Below are 20,114 nucleotides of genomic sequence, written 5' to 3'. Positions count from 1 at the left end.
GTTGGAGACGTATCAACTCCCCCAAGCTTAAACCTTTGCTTGTCCTCAAGCAATTCAGTTGATAAACTGAAAGTGATAAAGAAAAACTTTTACGAACTCTATTTGCTCTTGTTGTTGTAAATATGTAAAGCCAGCATTCAAGTTTTCAGCAAAGATTATGAACTAACCATATTCACAATAACATTTAGGTCTCATGTTTACTCATATCAATGACATAATCAACTAGCGAGCAATAATAATAAATCTCAGATGACAATACTTTCTCAAAACAATCATGATATGATATAATAAGATGGTATCTTGCTAGCCCTTTCTGAGACCGCAAAACATAAATGCAGAGCACCTTAAAGATCAAGGACTGACTAGACATTGTAATTCATGGTAAAAGAGATCCAAGTCATACCCAATATAAATTAATAGTAATGGATGCAAATGACAGCGGTGCTCTCCAGCTGGTGCTTTTTAATAAGAGGGTGATGACTCAACATAAAAGTAAATAGATAGGCCCTTCGCAGAGGGAAGCAGGGATTTGTAGAGGTGCCAGAGCTCGGTTTTTAAATAGAGATAAATAATATTTTGAGCGGCATACTTTCATTGTCAACATAACAACCGAGAGATGGCGATATCTTCCATGCTACACACATTATAGGCGGTTCCCAAACAGAATGGTAAAGTTTATACTCCCCCTCCACCAACAAGCATCAATCCATGGCTTGCTCGAAACAACGAGTGCCTCCAACTAACAAGAGTCCCGGGGGAGTTTTGTTTGCAATTATTTTGATTTGATTTGCATAAAGCATGGGACTGGGCATCCCGGTGACCAGCCATTTTCTCGTGAGTGAGGAGCGGAGTCCACTCCTCTTGAGAATAACCCGCCTAGCATGGAAGATACAGACAACCCTAGTTGATACATGAGCTATTCGAGCATACAAAACAGAATTTCATTTGAAGGTTTAGAGTTTGGCACATACAAATTTACTTGGAACAGCAGGTAGATACCGCATATAGGAAGGTATGGTGGACTCATATGGAATAACTTTGGGGTTTATGGAAGTGGATGCACAAGCAGTATTCCCGCTTAGTACAAGTGAATGCTAGCAAAAGACTGAGAAGCGACCAACTAGAGAGCGACAACAGTCATGAACATGCATTAAAATTAATAAACAATGAGTATGAGCATGAGTAGGATATAATCCACCATGAACATAAATATCGTGAAGGCTATGTTGATTTTGTTTCAACTACATGCGTGAACATGTGCCAAGTCAAGTCACTTCAATCATTCAAAGGAGGATACCACCCTATCATACCACATCACAACCATTTTAATAGCATGTTGGCACGCAAGGTAAACCATTATAAACTCCTAGCTAATTAAGCATGGCATAAGTAACTATAATCTCTAATTGTCATTGCAAACATGTTTATTCATAATAGGCTAAATCAGGAACGATGAACTAATCATATTTACAAAAAACAAGAGAGGTCGAGTTCATACCAGCTCCTCTCATCTCAATCAATTCATCATATATCATCATTATTGCCTTTCACTTGCACGACCGAACGATGTGGACAAAATAATAATAGTGCATGTGCATTGGACTAAGCTGGAATCTGTAGGCATCTGACATATAGGAGAAGACAAGGCAATATGGGCTCTTGGTTAAATCAACAATAATGCCTATAAGAGCCACTTCAACAATTTCATCATGGTCTTCTCCTATCGACCCCCAAAGAAACAAAAGAAGTAAAACTATTTACATGGGAAAGCTCCCAACAAGTAAAAAGAAGAACGAGAAATCTTTTTGGGTTTTATTTTTAATTATTACTACTACAGCATGGAAAGTAAACTAGCTAAAAGCTACAACTATTTTTTTGTTTTTCTTAAGTTTTTTCAAACACACAAGAAGAAAGCAAGAAAAAGAAAATAAACTAGCATGGATATTACAGTGAAAAAGTATGAGCATCGACAACTAGCATGAGTGTGCGAACATAAATGTAATGTCGGTGAGAAATAGGTACTACCCCAGCTTAGGCTTTTAGCCTAAGTTGGACTACTGCCACGGCTCGCCTGGCGGATATCCAAAGTTGTAGTTGGGGTCGTACTGAGAAGCAGCGGCTATTGCATCATGGGCTGCAGCTTGGAGGCAAGCTGCCCTCGTCCTCCTTTCGTACTCATTTGCCTCCTCCCTGGTTATGACATATCTCCCCTTTGCCTGAAAGTCAAAGAAAGTAGGAGCAGGGAGATCGACGTGATATGTGCGTCGTCTGTCAAAGATTAATCGGTACTGGAGGAACTGATCATTCCTCTCAACAAACTGATGACGAACCATAGCCTCATAATCTAAATAAACAGGAGGCAACTCAACATCATACTCACGTATGGGTATATCAAGAAAATTAGCTAAACGGGTTGCATAAATTCCACCAAAGAAATCTCCATTAATTCTATTATTATGCAACCTACGTGCAACAATGGCTCCCAAATTATAATGTTTATCTCCTAATACAGCACTCCTGAGAACACTGAGGTCAGGGACACACATGTGACATGCTTCATCCTTACCATTTATGCACCTACCTATGAAGAGAGCAAAATAATGTATAGCAGGAAAATGAATGCTCCCTATGGTAGCTTGTGTTATATCTCTAGACTCCCCCACAGTTATACTAGCAAGAAAATCTCTAAACTCAGATTTGCGAGGCTCACTAGTGCTACCCCATTGTGGAAGTCTGCAAGCAGTATTACAATCCTCTAAGTCCATAGTATAAGAATTTTCATAAAGATCAAACAGGACAGTTTGAGAATTGCGTGATGATGAAAATTCAAACCTTCTCACAAAGGAATCAGTGAGATAGTGGTATTGACGGCACTTATCTTCCTCGAAGCTCTCAAGATCAGCATTACGCACATATGCGTTAAATTCTTCCTTGATTCCTGCTCGATCCATAAAGTCCTCTGACGGCCATTCACAAGCCCGCACTTGAGCTTCCCTCGATGGTTCATCGTCCACATCGCGTATTGCGAGCCTGGGCCCTTGCTTCCTTGAAGGACCTCCTTGGTACATTTTTCTAAACATATTTCTTCCTCTAAAAAATTTCTGAAAATTTTAGTAACTTCAAATAAAAGTGAACCAAACTCAACAAAATTGATGGCAACTACTCCCACAAGTGCCTAGAGACTATATCATGCATTAGAACTACTTGGAACCATATTAATTTGACATGCAAGCTCAAGAACATGGTCACCTAGGCAGCAAAAATTTGCAATGAATAAAGCACTATAACAAAAACTAATTGGACCATTGGAGGAGTCACATACCGAAGAACAATCCCGCAAAGCAGTTTTGTGAGTGGAGCTTTGAGCAAGGAGATCAAAAATGGCAGCAAGATGAGCAAGAACTCGTGCTTGAGCTGGTTGGTGATTTTTTTGGGAGGAAGGAGTGTGTGGTTGCTGGAATAAGTGGAGGGGAGCCATCATGGGCCCATGAGGCAGGGGGCGCGCCCAGGGGGTGGGCGCGCCCTGGACCCTCGTGGCCAGGTGCGAGCTCCCCTTGATGTGTTCTCAGTGCCAAATATTGTCAAATATTCCAGAAAAAATCATATTTCATTTTCGGGGCATTTGGAGAACTTTTATTTTCGGGGTCTTTTTTATTGCACGGATAACTCAGAAAACAGACAGTAAATACTATTTTTGCTTTTATTTAATCTAAATAACAGAAAGTAAAAGGAGGGTACAGAGAATTGTGCTTTCTAACTTCATCCATCTCATGCTCATCAAAAGGAATCCACTAACAAGGTTGATCAAGTCTTATTAACAAACTCATTCCGAATAACATGGAACCGAAGAAATTTCGAATAACACTATGTTACCTCAACGAGGCTATGCACATCCCCAATAATAAGAATATCATATCTCTTTTTGACAGTAGGAATAGGAAATTCAAAACCTCCAAATATAATTGATGGAATTTTTCCAATAGAATTGATTTTGTGGACTTGAGGTTGTTTCCTCGGAAAGAGTACCGTATGCTCATTGCCATTAACATGAAAAGTGACATTGCCTTTGTTGCAATCAATAACAGCCCCTGCAGTATTCAAAAAGGGTCTTCCAAGAATAATAGACATATTATCGTCTTCGGGAATATCAAGAATACAAAGTCCGTTAAAATAGTAACGTTCGTAACCACAACAGGCACATCCTCACAAATACCGACAGGTATAGCAGTTGATTTATCAGCCATTTGCAAAGATATTTCAGTAGGTGTCAACTTATTCAAATCAAGTCTACGATATAAAGAGAGAGGCATAACACTAACACCGGCTCCAAGATCACATAAAGCAGTTCTAACATAGTTTCTTTTAATGGAGCATGGTATAGTAGGTACTCCTGGATCTCCAAGTTTCTTTGGTATTCCACCCTTAAAAGTATAATTAGCAAGCATGGTGGAAATTTCAGCTTCCGGTATCTTTCTTTTATTTGTAACAATTTCTTTCATGTACTTAGCATAAGGATTCATTTTGAGCTTATCAGTCAAACACATACGCAAAAAGATAGGTCTAATCATTTCAGCAAAGCGCTCAAAATCCTCATCATCCTTTTTCTTGGATGGTTTGGGAGGAAAAGGCATGGCTTTCTGAACCCATGGTTCTCTTTCTTTACCGTGCTTCCTAGAAACAAAGTCTCTCTTATCATAACGTTGATTCTTTGATTGTGGGTTATCAAGATCAACAGCAGGTTCAATTTCTTCATCATTGTTATTACTAGGTTGAGCATCAACATGAACATCATCATTAACATTATCACTAGGTTCATGTTCATTACCAGATTGTGTTTCAGCATCAGAAATAGAAATATCATTGGGATTCTCAGGTGTGTCTATAACAGGTTCACTAGAAGCATGCAAAGTCCTATCATTTTTCTTTTTCTTCTTCTTAGAAGGACTAGGTGCATCAACATTATTTCTTTGAGAATCCTGCTCAATTCTCTTAGGGTGGCCCTCAGGATACAAAGGTTCCTGAGTCACTTTACCCCCTCTAGTTGCAACTCTAACAGCAAAGTCATTATTCTTACTATTCAATTCGTTGAGCAAATCATTCTGAGCTTTAAGTACTTGTTCTACTTGAGTGGTGACCATAGAAGCATGTTTACTAATGAGTTTAAGTTCACCTTTAACTCTAGACATATAGTCACTCAAGTGTTCAATCATATAAGCATTGCGTTTTAATTCTCTGCCAAAATAAGCATTGAAGTTTTCTTGCTTAACAATAAAGTTATCAAAATCATCCAGACATTGGCTAACAAACTTAGTAGGAGGGATTTCAGCTTTATCATATCTATAGAGAGAGTTTACCTTTACTACCTGTGTCGGGTTATCAAGACCATGTGTTTCTTCAATAGGTGATGAATTAAGACCATGTATTTCTTCAACAGGAGGTAAATTCTTAACATCTTCAGCTTTTATACCCTTTTCTTTCATAAATTTCTTTGCCTCTTGCATATCTTCAAGACCGAGAAATAGAACACCCCTTTTCTTCGGAGTTGGCTTAGGAGTTGGTTCAGGAAGTGTCCAATTATTTTCATTGGTTAACATATTATTCAATAGAATTTCAGCTTGATCAGTAGTTCTTTCCCTGAAAACACAACCAGCACAACTATCCAGGTGGTCTCTGGAAGCATTAGTTAGTCCATTATAAAATATATCAAATATTTCATTTTTCTTGAGAGGATGATCAGGCAAATCATTAAGTAATTGGAGAAGCCTCCCCCAAGCTTGTGGGAGACTCTCTTCTTCAATTTGCGCAAAATTATATATTTCCCTTAAAGCAGCTTGTTTCTTATGAGCAGGGAAATATTTAGCAGAGAAGTAATAAATCATATCCTCGGGACTACGCACACAACCAGGATCAAGAGAATTAAACCATATCTTAGCATCACCCTTTTATGAGAACGGAAATAATTTAAGGATATAATAGTAGCGAGTTTTCTCATCATTAGTGAGCAGGGTGGCTATATCATTTAATTTAGTAAGATGTGCCACAATAGTTTCAGATTCATAGCCATAAAAAGGATCAGATTCAACCAAAGTAATTATCTCAGTATCAACAAAGAAATCATAATCCTTATCAGTAATCAAGATAGGTGAAGTAGCATAAGCAGGATCATATTTCATTCTAGCATTCAGAGTTTTTTCTTTAAGCTTAGCTAATAATTTTTTAAGATCACTTCTATCATTGCAAGCAAGAAAGTCTCTAGCAGTTTCTTCATCCATAACATAACCCTCAGGCACAACAGGTAATTCATATCTAGGGGGAGAATATTCATCATCACTTTCATCAATATTATCAGTTTCAATAATTTCATTCTCTCTAGCCCTAGCAAGTTGTTCATCAAGAAATTCACTAAGTGGCATAGTAGTATCAAGCATAGAAGTAGTTGCATCATAAGTATCATGCATAGCAGAAGTGGCACCATCAATAACATGCGACATATCAGAATTAATAGCAGAAGCAGGTTTAGGTGTCGCAAGTTTACTCAAAACAAAAGGTGAATCAAGTGCAGAGCTAGATGGCAGTTCCTTACCTCCCCTCATAGTTGAGGGATAAATTTTGGTTTTCTCGTCTTTTAAGTTCCTCATAGTGACCAGCAGATATAAATCCCAAGTAACTCAAAGAATAGAGCTATGCTCCCCGGCAACGGCGCCAGGCAATAGTCTTGATAACCCACAAGTATAGGGGATCGCAACAGTTTTCGAGGGTAGAGTATTCAACCCAAATTTATTGATTCGACATAAGGGGAGCCAAGGAATATTTTCAAGTATTAGCAGTTGAGTTGTCAATTCAACCACACATGGATAACTTAATATCTGCAGCAAAGTATTTAGTAGCAAAGTAGTATGGAAGTAACGGTAACGGTGGCAAAAGTAACTGTCGGGGGTTGGGTGCGACATATGCCAAAGGATGGCTTATCATGGTGGGAGCGAGTAGAACGTCGCCAGTGCCCGGAAGCGGGATGAGGCGTAGACACGAACGCCGGCGTACTTTACCCAGGTTTGGGGCTCTCCTAGGAGATAACACCCCTAGTCCTGCTCTGCGGGGTCTCCGCATGATCACTAAGGCACTAGTGGATACAACAGTGCTCCTCGAGCTGTATGCTAGAGGTAGAAGAAGGCAGGCTAGCTCTCTCCTCCCTCTAGGTATGATTCTAGGTCTAACAGGTTGGGAACCCTTTGCATGGGTGCCCTGGGGGGTTTATATAGGCCTACTCCCCAGGGGTACAATGGTAATCTGGCCGGGTGTAGGACCCGGCTGTCAGCGTCTCTGGTCGTCGGCTTCTCCGCCGGCTGCTGGGGCCCGCTGCCTGGTGGGCCCCGCCGACTGGCCTGGTACGGAGCCGATAGGCCGCCTCCACCGCTTGCGGGTCCGGCCGGCTGCTTGTTACTTTAGCCGTAATGCTAATGACGTATGCTCGGTCGGGGAGGCGTGGCTACAGTCCCGCCGCCTGGCGGGAGATCACTGTAGCCAGATCGTGTCTCATCTGGTTAATGGCGCACAGACCCCCAGGGAGGAGTGGGCCGCCTGCTAGAAGCCGGCCTCCCTTGGGTCCGTCTGGTCAGACTTCTGCCGCCTTCCGGGCTCTCGCTGCCTGGTAGGGCCCGCAGCCTGCAGGCCGTACCGACAGACGGCCGTGGGAACAGGGCTCCGTCTGACAGGGGTGACGTCAAGGGTGGAGTGGCAACAGTGTCGCACCGTGCGGGGATCTCCGCCTGTACGGAGCACTGTGGCCGCGCCTGGCCCTGGATACGGGGGTGATGGGCTACACTGTAGCCTCACCCCGTCTTGTCTTCTTAATGAGGGGCGCGGACTTTGAGGTGCTGTGGGCCGCCTGCTAGGAGCGGGCCAGGAGCATGACCGGCTGGTCAAGCAACTGACGGAGCAGGCGGAGCTTCTCCAGAAGGTCCAGAAGGAGGCGGAGGTGAAAGAGTCCAGTCTCCTTGCTGAGTTCGAGATCGAACGCTCCGCCTGGACCGACAAGGAGGCATTGCTGACTGCCGGCTTCAGCAAGATTGAAGACATGGTTGACGGTAAGCTTCCTTCTTTTTTCTTTCTTAGGGTTGCCGGCTGCTGATCAGGCCGGCTTCCAGCCTCTGACTTCTGGCTCTTTTGCTTTCTGTTTGAGCAGACTTCTTCCCTGGTCACTCTAGCACTGCCAACCAGGCCATTGAAGCTCATCGTGAAGAGCAGTGGGCGGAAGGTGCACAGATCACTGCCAACGCCCCCGGACCCTTAGCGAACAGCTTCTCAGCATCCAGGCCCGTCTTCGGCCGGCTCATCGGATGTTGCGCCTTCTTCAGCGTGTCGGGGCCTAGGCGATCTCCGCCCAGTGGCCAGACATGCCGGCTCCGTGCACTCCCGGTCAGACTGCCAACTGGCTGGAGGTGGCGGCCGGCCGTCTTGAGGCTTGGAAGGGTTCCTCGGCCCGGCTGGAGCGCGTCGGGCCTTGGAGTTCGTCAAGGCGTGGTACCCTGGGCTAAACCTAGCCCAGTTGGCCATGTTTCGGCAGGAGGCCCAGTAGGAGCTGGTGGTGGTGGAGCAGGATCTTGTCAGGCGTGCCGCGGCGATCGCCGAGTACACCAACACCAGCGTCTTTGTTCCCGATCTGGCCGAGAAAGGTGCCGAAGCGCCACCGAAGTGGTTCGGGCTGGACCCGGAGGACGACGAGGACTCGGTCGAAGTGATTGATTCCAGCGACGAGGGAGAAGGCGAGGAGGACGAGGAAGGTGAAGAGGAAGCGCCAGAGGTTGAAGCGGACGGACAACCTCAACTCGACCGCGCCTCCAACAACGAGCCACGCACGAGCGAGCCGACTGCTGCTGAAGGCAACCAAGCGGAGACCAGCCGACCGCTCCACCAACCGGCACCACCGACTCCATCGTTCCGCTGGACCCGTCTGCTGCTCCCTAGGCTGCCAATTTATCTTTTGTTTTTACCTGCTTATCAGTCTCAACAAACTTTGTTAACTTCGCGCAATTCCACCCGCGGAGTGTATTTCAAACTTCTGTTGAATGCTGGCCAAGGGCCTTTTGATATGTAAATATGTTTGCCGAGTTCTGTCTTTTCTTGCTTTCTGCTCCTTGGCTTTTTTCCTTTGCCGCCCTCCCTTGGTTGTCGTCTTGCCAGTCAAGCAGCCGCTCTGTGGACTATGGCTGGGTCAAGTACTTAGCCACTTTCGGGAAGGCAAGTACTTAGCCGACTGGAGTGTTAGCAAGTTAAGTATCGGTCGGCCGGCCGGATGCTCAGCAGCCGGCCGATGAGGCGGGAAGCCGGCTTGAACTATGTACATGCTTTTGGGTCCTTAGCCATTTTTCATGTGGGCACCCCTTCCTGCCTTTGACTCCTGCCTATCGGACAGCCGCTCTGCAAGCTGCGCCTTTGGCAGGAGAGGGCTTAGGTGCCAACACATTACTTGTCCGGCTACAGGAAGCACCACATAGTACAAGGCGGCGAGCCCCCGGGCCGACTGGTCGAACCCGGTGCCAGGCGGAATAATGAAATAACACATTCATAGGCATAATACTTATCATGTAGATAAAAGAGGGTAGTCCCCGAGCTCTTCTCGGGGGACCCGGAGTCTTCATACTTAATACAAAAAATAGTGTGGTACATACTGCATCAACTGTAAAATCTTCGAAGGAGATTTGCATTCCATGGCCGCTCTGTCTCCTTGCCGGAGTCGTCTCTCTTGCGTGCTCTGGGCTTCTGAGCATCGATCAGGTAGTAGGAGTCGTTGCCCAAAACTTTGCTGATGATGAAGGGGCCTTCCCAAGGTGCCGAGAGCTTGTGCTGGCCGGCTGTTCGCTGGATCAGCCGGAGCACAAGGTCTCCCTCTTGGAAGGATCTTGGCTTGACCTTCCGGTTGCAGTATTGGCGTAGACTCTGCTGGTAGATGGTGGACCGACTGAGTGCCAACAGCCGGCCCTCTTCCAGCAGATGGACACCGTCTTCTCGTGCTTCTTTTGCCTCTTCCTCGGTGTACATGGTGACTCGGGGGGAGTCGAATTCTATGTCCGTCGGGATGACGGCTTCGGCACCATAGACGAGGAAGAAAGGCGTGAAGCCGCTTGATTTGTTCGGAGTTGTGCGCAACCTCCAGAGAACGGCCGGCAGCTCGTCGAGCCAGCAGCCGGCCGAACGCTCCAGAGGCTCGACCAGTCGGGGCTTGATGCCGGACAAAATGAGGCCGTTTGCTCGTTCCACTTGGCCGTTTGACCGCGGATGGGAAACAGACGCTAAGTCCAGTCGGATGCCCTGCGTCGCGCAGAAACGAGCCAAGGCGCCTTTGGAAAAGTTCGTGCCCTTGTCGGTGATGATGCTGTGTGGTATGCCATACCAAATGGTGATGTCAGCGATGAAAGTCACAGCAGTCGGACCATTCAACTTCTTAATTGGCTTTGCTTCTATCCACTTGGTGAATTTGTCCACAGCGACAAGCAGATGAGTCATGCTGTCGCGTGCTATCTTGAATGGTCCCACCATGTCCAGCCCCCAAACTGCAAAGGGCCAGGCAATGGGAATGGTCTTGAGTGCAGAAGCCGGCAAATGTGGCTTGGAGCGAAACTTCTGGCACCCTTTACACTTCTGGACCAAGTCTTTGGCATCTTCTAGAGCAGTCGGCCAGAAAAAACCATGGCGGAAAGCTTTGGCAACGAGTGATCTTGAAGCTGTGTGGTGACCACACTCGCCTTGGTGGATATCTTTGAGGATTGCTTGGCCTTGCTCCGGCTCCACGCAGCGCTGGTACACACCAGTGACACTGCACCTCACAAGTTCTCTGTTGACAATGGTGTACGCTATTGCCCGACGTTGCACTTGTCGGGCCGAGATCTCATCAGTCTGCAGCTCTTTGTTCACCAGAAAGTTGAGGATGGGCTGCGCCCATGAAGGTGCGGCTATTTCTTCGACTGCCAGAACTGCAACTTGCACGAGGGCGGTTGGGCTGGGAGGCGGTGGGTTGGAGTTGACTGCCGCGTGCTGTGCCCATGAAGTCCCCGGGCCGACTGCTGCAGTCCCCAGGCCGGGTACTGAAGTCCCCGATGTCGGTGTCAAAACCGGCGGATCTCGGGTAGGGGGTCCCGAACTGTGTGTCTAAGTCGGATGGTAACAGGAGGCGGCGGACACAATGTTTACCCAGGTTCGGGCCCTCTCAATGGAGGCAATACCCTACTTCCTGCTTGATTGATCTTGATGATATGAGTATTACAAGAGTTGATCTACCACGAGATCGTAGAGGCTAAACCCTAGAAGCTAGCCTATGATTATGATTGTCGTTGTCCTACGGACTAAACCCTCCGGTTTATATAGACACCGGAGGGGGCTAGGGTTACACAGAGTCGGTTACAAGGAAGGAGATCTACATATTCGAATTGCCAAGCTTGCCTTCCACGCAAAGGAGAGTCCCATCCGGACATGGGACGAAGTCTTCAATCTTGTACCTTCATAGTCCAACAGTCCAGCTAAAGCATATAGTCTGGCTGTGCGAGGAACCCCTAATCCAGGACTCCCTCAGTAGCCCCTAAACCAGGCTTCAATGACGATGAGTCCGGCGCGCAGATTGTCTTCGACATTGCAAGGCGGGTTCTTCCTCCGAATACTCCATAGAAGGTTTTGAACAAAAGGATCGTCTCCGGCTCTGCAAAACAAATTCCACATACCACCATAGAGAGCATAATATTTCCACAAATCTAATCTGCCGACAACTTTTCATAGCATGACATCCTGCCGTGGTCCGGTCATTACGAACTGTTTTTCCCAGCCTGCCACTGCACGTGTTGCGAGGCAGTTTTATTGGCACTTCTTGTCGAAGCAGAGATCGTGTTCCCCTTATTGCGGGATTCTCATCAATACGGGTGTGGGTAACCCAATCGTGCCCGCTGGTATGACTCCTCGATTTTAGGCAAGTTCCAGACGGCCACGGGGAGGACGCTTGATATTCACCCTCTTTATAAAGGGGCCAAGGCCTGTCCTTTTCTTCTCGCGCTCGATCCTTCCCTTCCCCCACCTCGAATTCCAACACTCAAGGCTCAGGCTAAGCGCTTCGGACCTTCAATCATGTCCGGATCCAACCTTCAAGGCCGGTGGATGGCCTCCTCTATCACAGAGGAGGACATCAAGAAGCTAAGAGAAGCCAGGTATCTGACCGCCGAAATCTCGCACAGGCTTCCTGTGCAAGGGCAGGTCATCCCCACTCCCGAACCCAACGAGAGTGTCGTATTTGTTTCCCACTTCTTCCGAGGGGTAGGCTTTAGTCTTGATCCCTTTGCTAGAGGGCTTATGTTCTATTACGGGCTCGATTTCCATGATCTGGCTCCGGATTCCATCCTTCACATCTCGTCGTTCATCGTCGTGTGTGAGGCCTTCCTCCGCATCACCCCACACTTCGGCTTATGGCTCAAGACCTTCAATGTGAAGCCGAAGATGATCGATGGGCAACACACAGAATGCGGAGGTGCCATAATAAGCAAAGGCTCCGATGCTCCGTGGCCAAAGGGTTCCTTCCCGAAGATGTCCAACTTATGGCAGCGGGAGTGGTTTTACATCACGGCTCCCCGAAGTACTAAGTGGGCAGCTGCCCCCGCCTTCCATTCAGCCCCTCCGCCACAACTGGCGTCATGGGTCAACAAGGGGTTGGACTGGGGGCCGGTTAATGACGTGCCGACATTGCAAAGTCGCATCCGAGATCTCCTCAAGAGAGATGTCAGCCTTGTCAAGGTAATGCAAGTCATGCTAGTTCGTCAGGTCCTGCCATGCCAACGTCGTCCTCTCCGTATGTGGGAGTTCAACCCAGAAGGACCGCGAACTATTCAGCAATTCTTTGGCATGACGCTCGAAGGGGTGTATGGATTGTTCTTCGGATCACGAATAAAGTATCCGGACACCACCGAGGATGCGGGGTCTAAACTGCAATCGTCCAGATACCCATGTAAGTAATTCCGCGGCCGAACACGCTGTCTTTTTATTTATCACAACATCATCCTGAAAAGTCGCTCTTTGACCAGGACTGGATAAAAAAGGCGAAGATGACCAGGTGTTCGGCCCCCCTTCCCGAAGGCTCACTGGATCCTGTACTAGCCAGGATGCTTGAGCATGCACCTTATCAAGTGCCATCAGAGGAAGATAAAGGGAGGAATAAACAAGCCGAAAGCGGGCCTCACGCATTACTCATCCAAATCGGGGGAATTAGTGTCTCCGCGAAGGAGGATAACCGGGGAGAAGAATCTGAAATTCCCTCTCCCCGAGGAAGGAAAAGGGGCGCCTCTGAAGACTTGGAAACAAGGGTTTCCAAACGAGGGGAGAAACCTTCGCCAGGGGGCCCTGCCCCGGAGGGCATCCTTACCGAACAGTGCCCGCAAGGGGATCAGCCCTCCACCGAGCTGTAAGTGAACAAGAGTACTTTTGGTAAATATATCCTGCTTCCTCTCCGAGGACAATAACCGAGACGTATGTCTTGCAGTTCGGATCGTAGCCCTTCTCGACAGAGTTCGTCTTCGGGGGATCTTCTTCCGGAGATGATGGAGAGCGAAACGCCTCTCCCTGTCTCCCTGCCTCATGAGGCGGACGACCCTGAGGTGTCGTCACGGAGGATTTCTCCTGATCCGCCAAGGCCGGAAGGTAACCCTTCGGCCACCCGAAGTCCGGAGGATTCGACTCCTAAGGAGAGCAACAGAAAGAGTCCGGGACTGTCCCGTGCACAACCGGACGTACTGATGGGTCTTCTGGAGCAAGCGGCTATCTCAGAGGCGCATCGTACTTTAATGGGTACGGTGGTTGAGAGGATTTCATCCGCCAAAAGTGGGTTGCATGAAGCTTTTATGAGCCTTCTAAAAGGCTTTGAGGTACGCAAAGTAATATATATTTTGACGGTACCGCACACGCTAGGTGTGCCCTATACAAATAGTAGCCCTTGAGACTCTGGTTGCTGTCCAAAGGCGGCAAACAGAGGATCATAGTCCCAGGTAATGATCATGCTGCTTTCATGTGCAGGCGGCTGAGGGTCCGGTGGCTGGCCGGACTGGTGAGTTTGCCGAACTGAAGCGACAACTTGATGCGGCAGATGCCGACATCGTGATTGTAAACAAGCCGCTTGACGAGGCACAGGGTATGTATTCTCCGGTGGTTAACAGATATTAAGAGGAGCATGATGCCAGTATCTATAATATGCTGTGACTGCAGATGGAGCTGCCGCCGTGGAGACCCTTCGGGCGGAGCTTGCCCGAGCCAAGGAACAAGCTAGGAGAAGTGATGCGGCCGCCCTAAAGGCGGTCGAAGAATTAAGAGCTGAACAGGCTGCTCATCGCCAGAGCGAAGATAAAATAGCCAAGATGGTTGTTGAGCCGAAGGATGCCGCTGACCAGTATGAGCTTCTTGAAAAGGAAAGCCAAGCGAAAGCGGTGGACCTGAAGAAAGCCATGGTAGCAGCCAAGGAGACCCGCTCTAAAATCAGAGCGGCGAAGGAGGAGCTTCATCAAGCCGGAGATATCACGGCTGGGAAGCCCTTTTTGTTGCGAACGAAGTTCGGAGATCCGAAGTATGCCCCTCTGGATCAATTATGGAGTACCGCAGACGCGTACTTGGATTTGGCAACGAGTGCTGCTGATGCGACTGAGTTTTTCAAAGATCAATAAGATCACGAAGTGGAAAAGTTGTTCTGGTCGTAGTTCAGTGCTCCAACGCGTCCGCTGTTGTTAAATGAGCAAATGGCCGAGTGGGCTGAGCTCCATTGGTTGTCCGGGCTTGCCATGAGGTCTGTCGTGGATCATCTTTGGCCGGAAGGACCAAGGCCGAATAGTTATTTTGGTTTAGTGCAACGATTCCTTGGTGCTGTGCCGCATATCGACGCTGTAAAGAGGTCGGCGTGCATAGAGGGTGCGCGGATGGCTCTTGCCCGTGTTAAGACATACTGGGCAGAGATGGAGGCCACCGCTATTGCAACCCAGGATCCAGCCGTAGGCCAGATTTCGGCCGAGCACTATTTGGAAGAGGTCCTAGAAGGTGCTCGTTTAATAGAGGCTCAGTGCTCGAAGAGTATTATGTTCGAGTGACATGTATCCCAATTGTAAAAACAATGCTATTTGGATTATAAAGGCTGTGTTTATACTTTTGCCTGAAAGTATTATGATGCCTCCTGTGCGGCCGTTGATGTATGTATATAACCTGAAAGTTTGCAGTCGTCGGCTTCAGCCCCCACGCATATAATGCGGGGGTGTTCGGAAAAGCGCGTGTTCACACTTGATCCAATGTCTTGGTCCATTAAGGAGGTGATAGCGCGGCAAACAAGGCAATCGGACTATATTGCTTTAACACTTTCACTTAGCCATAGGAGTTTGACGGTGGGGCTACTACATAGCCCCTGGTACTTCTGCGCTTATCCGAATACGATGCGCGTACGTACATGACCAGGAAACCGGTCCTTCGTTAATGCGGAGGAATCGCGAAGATCCCGTTGAGTCCTCGAGTGGTTGACCAGTCTCGCGCTTTATCATGACAGTCAGTTTTCGGCTTTCTCTACTGAGGTGCTCATCCAGATGAACCAGGGCACAATCGCAGTAGTTCTCCCGGTGCCACCTTAGCCGATAGAGCGGAACGTAAGGTAGCAAAACACGGGAGCCGGGCAAACCCAACTTTTGACAAAAGACATGATTCGGAGCTGATGCATATAAGGCCAAACTCGCGACGCCGAACACTCCCTAAGGTATTCGGTCTTTGCAACATACAACGGGCTGAGTAACGCCCTTGATAATGAACCCTGAATTTCCAGGTACGTGCATTAGTCTGACGTGGCGAAATTCCAATAACGCCAGCATCCCTCTCGGTTGTGTTGAGTATCCGGAGGGTGTGAAGCAACAAGAGAAAGTAAGAAAGATTTACACAGGGTCTTAATCTAGAAAGAAACCTTTGAGCGGGGCCCTGCTGCACATCTGCGCCTGTGTCTCCGTTGTGCCGTATCCTGGAAGGGTGTGGCACGATTATCATCTGTAAAAGAGAAAAACTCAGGTGAAAGTCTTCATGTGAAAAATTGGTTATTCTTAATAAACCATTAAAATTCAATCTAAGTAAGGTCCAGCCGAACTGTAGTTCTTTTTACATGCGGGAAGTCCTAGCACCACCTATGGGGGTATATCCATCGACCCAATCTTAGGTTTATCTGAGCTGTTACAGCCAGTGGTGCGCCGGACTCGTTTAGCCATGTCCGCGGTCTTGACGACCGATCATTTATTCTGGTTGGAGAGGCCGTTCAGCGTTCGGCTGCTAAAGCCGCCACACCTTCTTCCGCACGTAAGGAACGCTCTTTGTTTCCGCTAACTATGATGATGCCACGTGGACCGGGCATCTTAAGCTTGAGATAAGCATAATGCGGTATTGCATTAAAACGAGCAAAGGTTGTTCTTCCGAGTAGTGCTTGATAGCCGCTTTGGAATGGAGCAATGTCGAAGGTTAACTTTTCACTTCGGAAGTTGTCGGGAGAACCTAATATAACCTCTAGTACTAGAGAGCTCGTGCAGCGGGCCTCTGGGCCTGGTATTACTCCTTTAAAGGTAGTATTGCTTTGGCTGATTCTTGTCGGGTCTATCCCCATTTTGTGGATTGTGTCCTGATATATCAGACTAAGACTACTGCCGCCGTCCATAAGGACTCGGGTGAGATGGTATCCGTTGTTATTGGGTCTAGTACCAAGGCAGCCGATCCTCCGTGCCGGATACTAGTCGGTTGATCCGTGCGATCAAAAGTGATCGGACAGGCCGACCAAGGGTTGAACTTGGGGGTGACGCGCTCCACAGCGCATACGTCTCGGAGTGCGTGTTTGCTCCTCCTCTTCATTACGTGAATCGTGTTCACTGTTTTGACCTCTGGTGGGAATTTTTTCTGTCCCCCAGTGTTTGGATGCCGAGGCTCATCCTCGTCTTCACTTGGTGTCTCCCTCCCCTTGTGTTCGGCGTTTAGCTTGCCGGCCTGCTTGAAGACCCAGCATTCTCTGTTGGTGTGATTTGCAGGTTTGTCGGAGGTGCCATGAATCTGACATAATCTGTCTAGAATCTTGTTTAGGCTGGACGGTCCATCTCGGCTGCCTTATAATGGCTTTTTCCGTTGACCGGGTCATGAGCCCCGGAATCCGGCGTTTACCGCCGTGTTGTCTGGGCTGTCTTCATTGTTTCGACGCTTGCTTTTGTTGCGTCGTGGTTTTCCATTACCATCCCTGACTTCGGATGTGCCTGGGTCGCTGGTGCCGCTACGGGCCAGCCAACTATCTTCGCCCGCGCAAAAGCGGGTCATAAGTCTTGTTAGGGCTGCCATTGTCCTCGGTTTTGCCTGGCCGAGGTGTCTGGCGAGCCATTCGTCCCGGACACTGTGTTTGAAAGCCGCTAAGGCTTCGGCGTTCGGGCAGTCGACAATTTGATTCTTCTTAGTGAGGAATCTGTTCCAAAGCTTTCGGGCTGACTCTCCGGGCTGTTGAATTATATGACTTAAATCGTCTGCATCCGGAGGTCGGACATAAGTCCCTTGAAAATTAGCCCTAAAAGCATCCTCAAGCTCTTCCCACCTTCCAATTTGAGTTTTCGGGGAGGCTCTTCAGCCAATGCCGAGCTAGTCCTTTCAACTTGAGGGGCAAGTATTTGAAAGCGTGGAGATCATCTCCACGAGCCATATGGATATGAAGGATAAAGTCCTCGATCCAGACCCCAGGTTCTGTCATTCTGTCGTACGCCTCTATGTTCACGGGTTTGAATCCCTCTAGAATTTCGTGATCCAGCACCTCATCGGTGAAGCATAGGGGGTGCGCGGCACCCCTGTACTTGGATGTGTCATGGCATTCTGACGGTTGCAGTGTTCGGTTTTGCTTCTGTGCCAGAGCGCGCTTCCTAGATCCGTAGATGGATCAGGTCATACCGGCTTTCTGGTGCAAGTCCTCATGTAAATCATGTGCCTTATGTGCGACATCGTTAGCCGCCCTATCGCGGCCACGGGGTGGTCGATCCGGCTGATCGGCCATTTTATTTTTCGGCTGTATAGGCTCTAAAGCCTCGTCCTCGAATTCAGGCAACAGCTTGCGCTTTGGATAGCTCTTCGTGTGGCGACTGCCACCGTACTTTTCTTCAGTGTCAAGCACTTTGTTCCATCTGCTGTTGAGTGTATTTTGCATGGCCTTAAGCCTTTGCTTCTGCTTCTTTAGACTCCTCGCGGTGGCAATAAGCCTTCTATGGAGGTTTTCTTGCTCCAAGTGCCTTTCCGGGATGATGTGTGCATCGTCGTCCGGACTGTTCTCCTCTCCGGAGGCAGGTTGATTAGCTTTACCCTCGGCGTCATCGTGATCGGACAGCGGCTCCGTACTATGTTCTCCGTCCGCTGGTTCATCCTGCTCTGTCGCTGGGTCCATGTGGTCATCGTTTCCTCTGGAGTCAACCAGGGTATTATTCATTCTTGCGCTGTTATCGCTGTTTTTGCCGAGGCGGGGGGTTTGGAGCGGCGCCTACACCGTCGCTTTGGTTGCTTCTCGAGGGAACTATCCTTCGCTGCATCCTTCCGTTCCTTGTCATTGTTTTCTTTGGGGGTGTCCACCATGTATATATCATATGATGAGGTGGCAGTCCAGCGCCCTGTGGGCGGTGGTTCCTGTTCTTCTCCTGCATCGTCGTCCATACCGTCGATGTCTTCGGAGTCGAAATCAAGCATGTCGGTTAAATCGTCGACATTGGCTATTATGTGGGTGGTGGGTGGGGACCGAATTTCTTCGTCGTCCGCTTCCCACTCGAGCCGGACATAGTTCGGCCGAGGGTCTGCTGACAAGGAGAGAGACTTTAAAGAATCTAGCATGTCGCCCAAGGGCGAGTGCTGGAAAATATCTGCGGAGGTAAACTCCATGATCGGTGCCCAATCAGATCCAATAGGCACGGAAGCAGACGGTTTGGAGCCCGTGGCCGGGGACGAATCCAAGGGTCCGGCAACACAGGTCTCGTAAGAGGTGAAGTCAGTATTCGACTTTGTCGCTGCTGAGTGTGCGGCCTCCGTGCCGGGGTCCATCCACCCATCCTCGGACGGCGCAATCTGCTCCGCATTGAGGGCCGGAGTAGCCATAGGTGTGATCTCCCGAACATCGTCCGACGACAAAGCTAAGTCATGCTCGTCGTGACTGTGCGGCGCACCTGACATAGGCTCGAATCCGTCAAAGATCAAGTCTCCGCGGATGTCGGCAGTATAGATTAAGTTTCCGAACCTGACCTGACGGCTAGGGGCATAGCTCTCGATCTGCTCTAGATGGCCAAGCTGTTGGCCCGCAGTACAAAGCCGCCGAATACGAAGATCTGTCCGGGGAGAAAAACCTCACCCTGGATCGCATCGTTGGCGATGATCGAAGGAGCCATCAAGCCTTATGGTGACGGCACGGTGGAACTCTCAATGAAAGCACCAATGTCGGTGTCAAAACCGGCGGATCTCGGGTAGGGGGTCCCAAACTGTGCGTCTAAGGCGGATGGTAACAGGAGGCGGGGGACACAATGTTTACCCAGGTTCGGGCCCTCTCGATGGAGGTAATACCCTACTTCCTGCTTGATTGATCTTTATGATATGAGTATTACAAGAGTTGATCTACCACGAGATCGTAGAGGCTAAACCCTAGAAGCTAGCCTATGATTATGATTGTCGTTGTCCTACGGGCTAAACCCTCCGGTTTATATAGACACCGGAGGGGGCTAGGGTTACACAGAGTCGGTTACAAGGGAGGAGATCTACATATCCGAATTGCCAAGCTTGCCTTCCACGCAAAGGAGAGTCCCATCCGGACACGGGACGAAGTCTTCAATCTTGTATCTTCATAGTCCAACAGTCCGGCTAAAGCATATAGTCCGGCTGTCCGAGGACCCCCTAATCCAGGACTCCCTCACCCGGGCCGGGTGCGACTGCTACCGCCCCTGAGCCGCCTGCCGAAGTCCCCGTGCCAGCTGCTGGGGTCCCCGTGCCGGCTGCTGGGGTTCTCAAGTCGGATCCGACTATTTCGAGAGGAGCCGGCACGAAGATGGAGTCTGATTATGGTGACGGCTTGACAGACGGCTTGAGGAGGCGTT

The sequence above is a fragment of the Triticum aestivum genome, chromosome 3D (assembly GCF_018294505.1).
Source record: "Triticum aestivum cultivar Chinese Spring chromosome 3D, IWGSC CS RefSeq v2.1, whole genome shotgun sequence".
Taxonomy (NCBI): domain Eukaryota; kingdom Viridiplantae; phylum Streptophyta; class Magnoliopsida; order Poales; family Poaceae; genus Triticum; species Triticum aestivum.
This window is presented reverse-complemented; position numbering follows the sequence as displayed.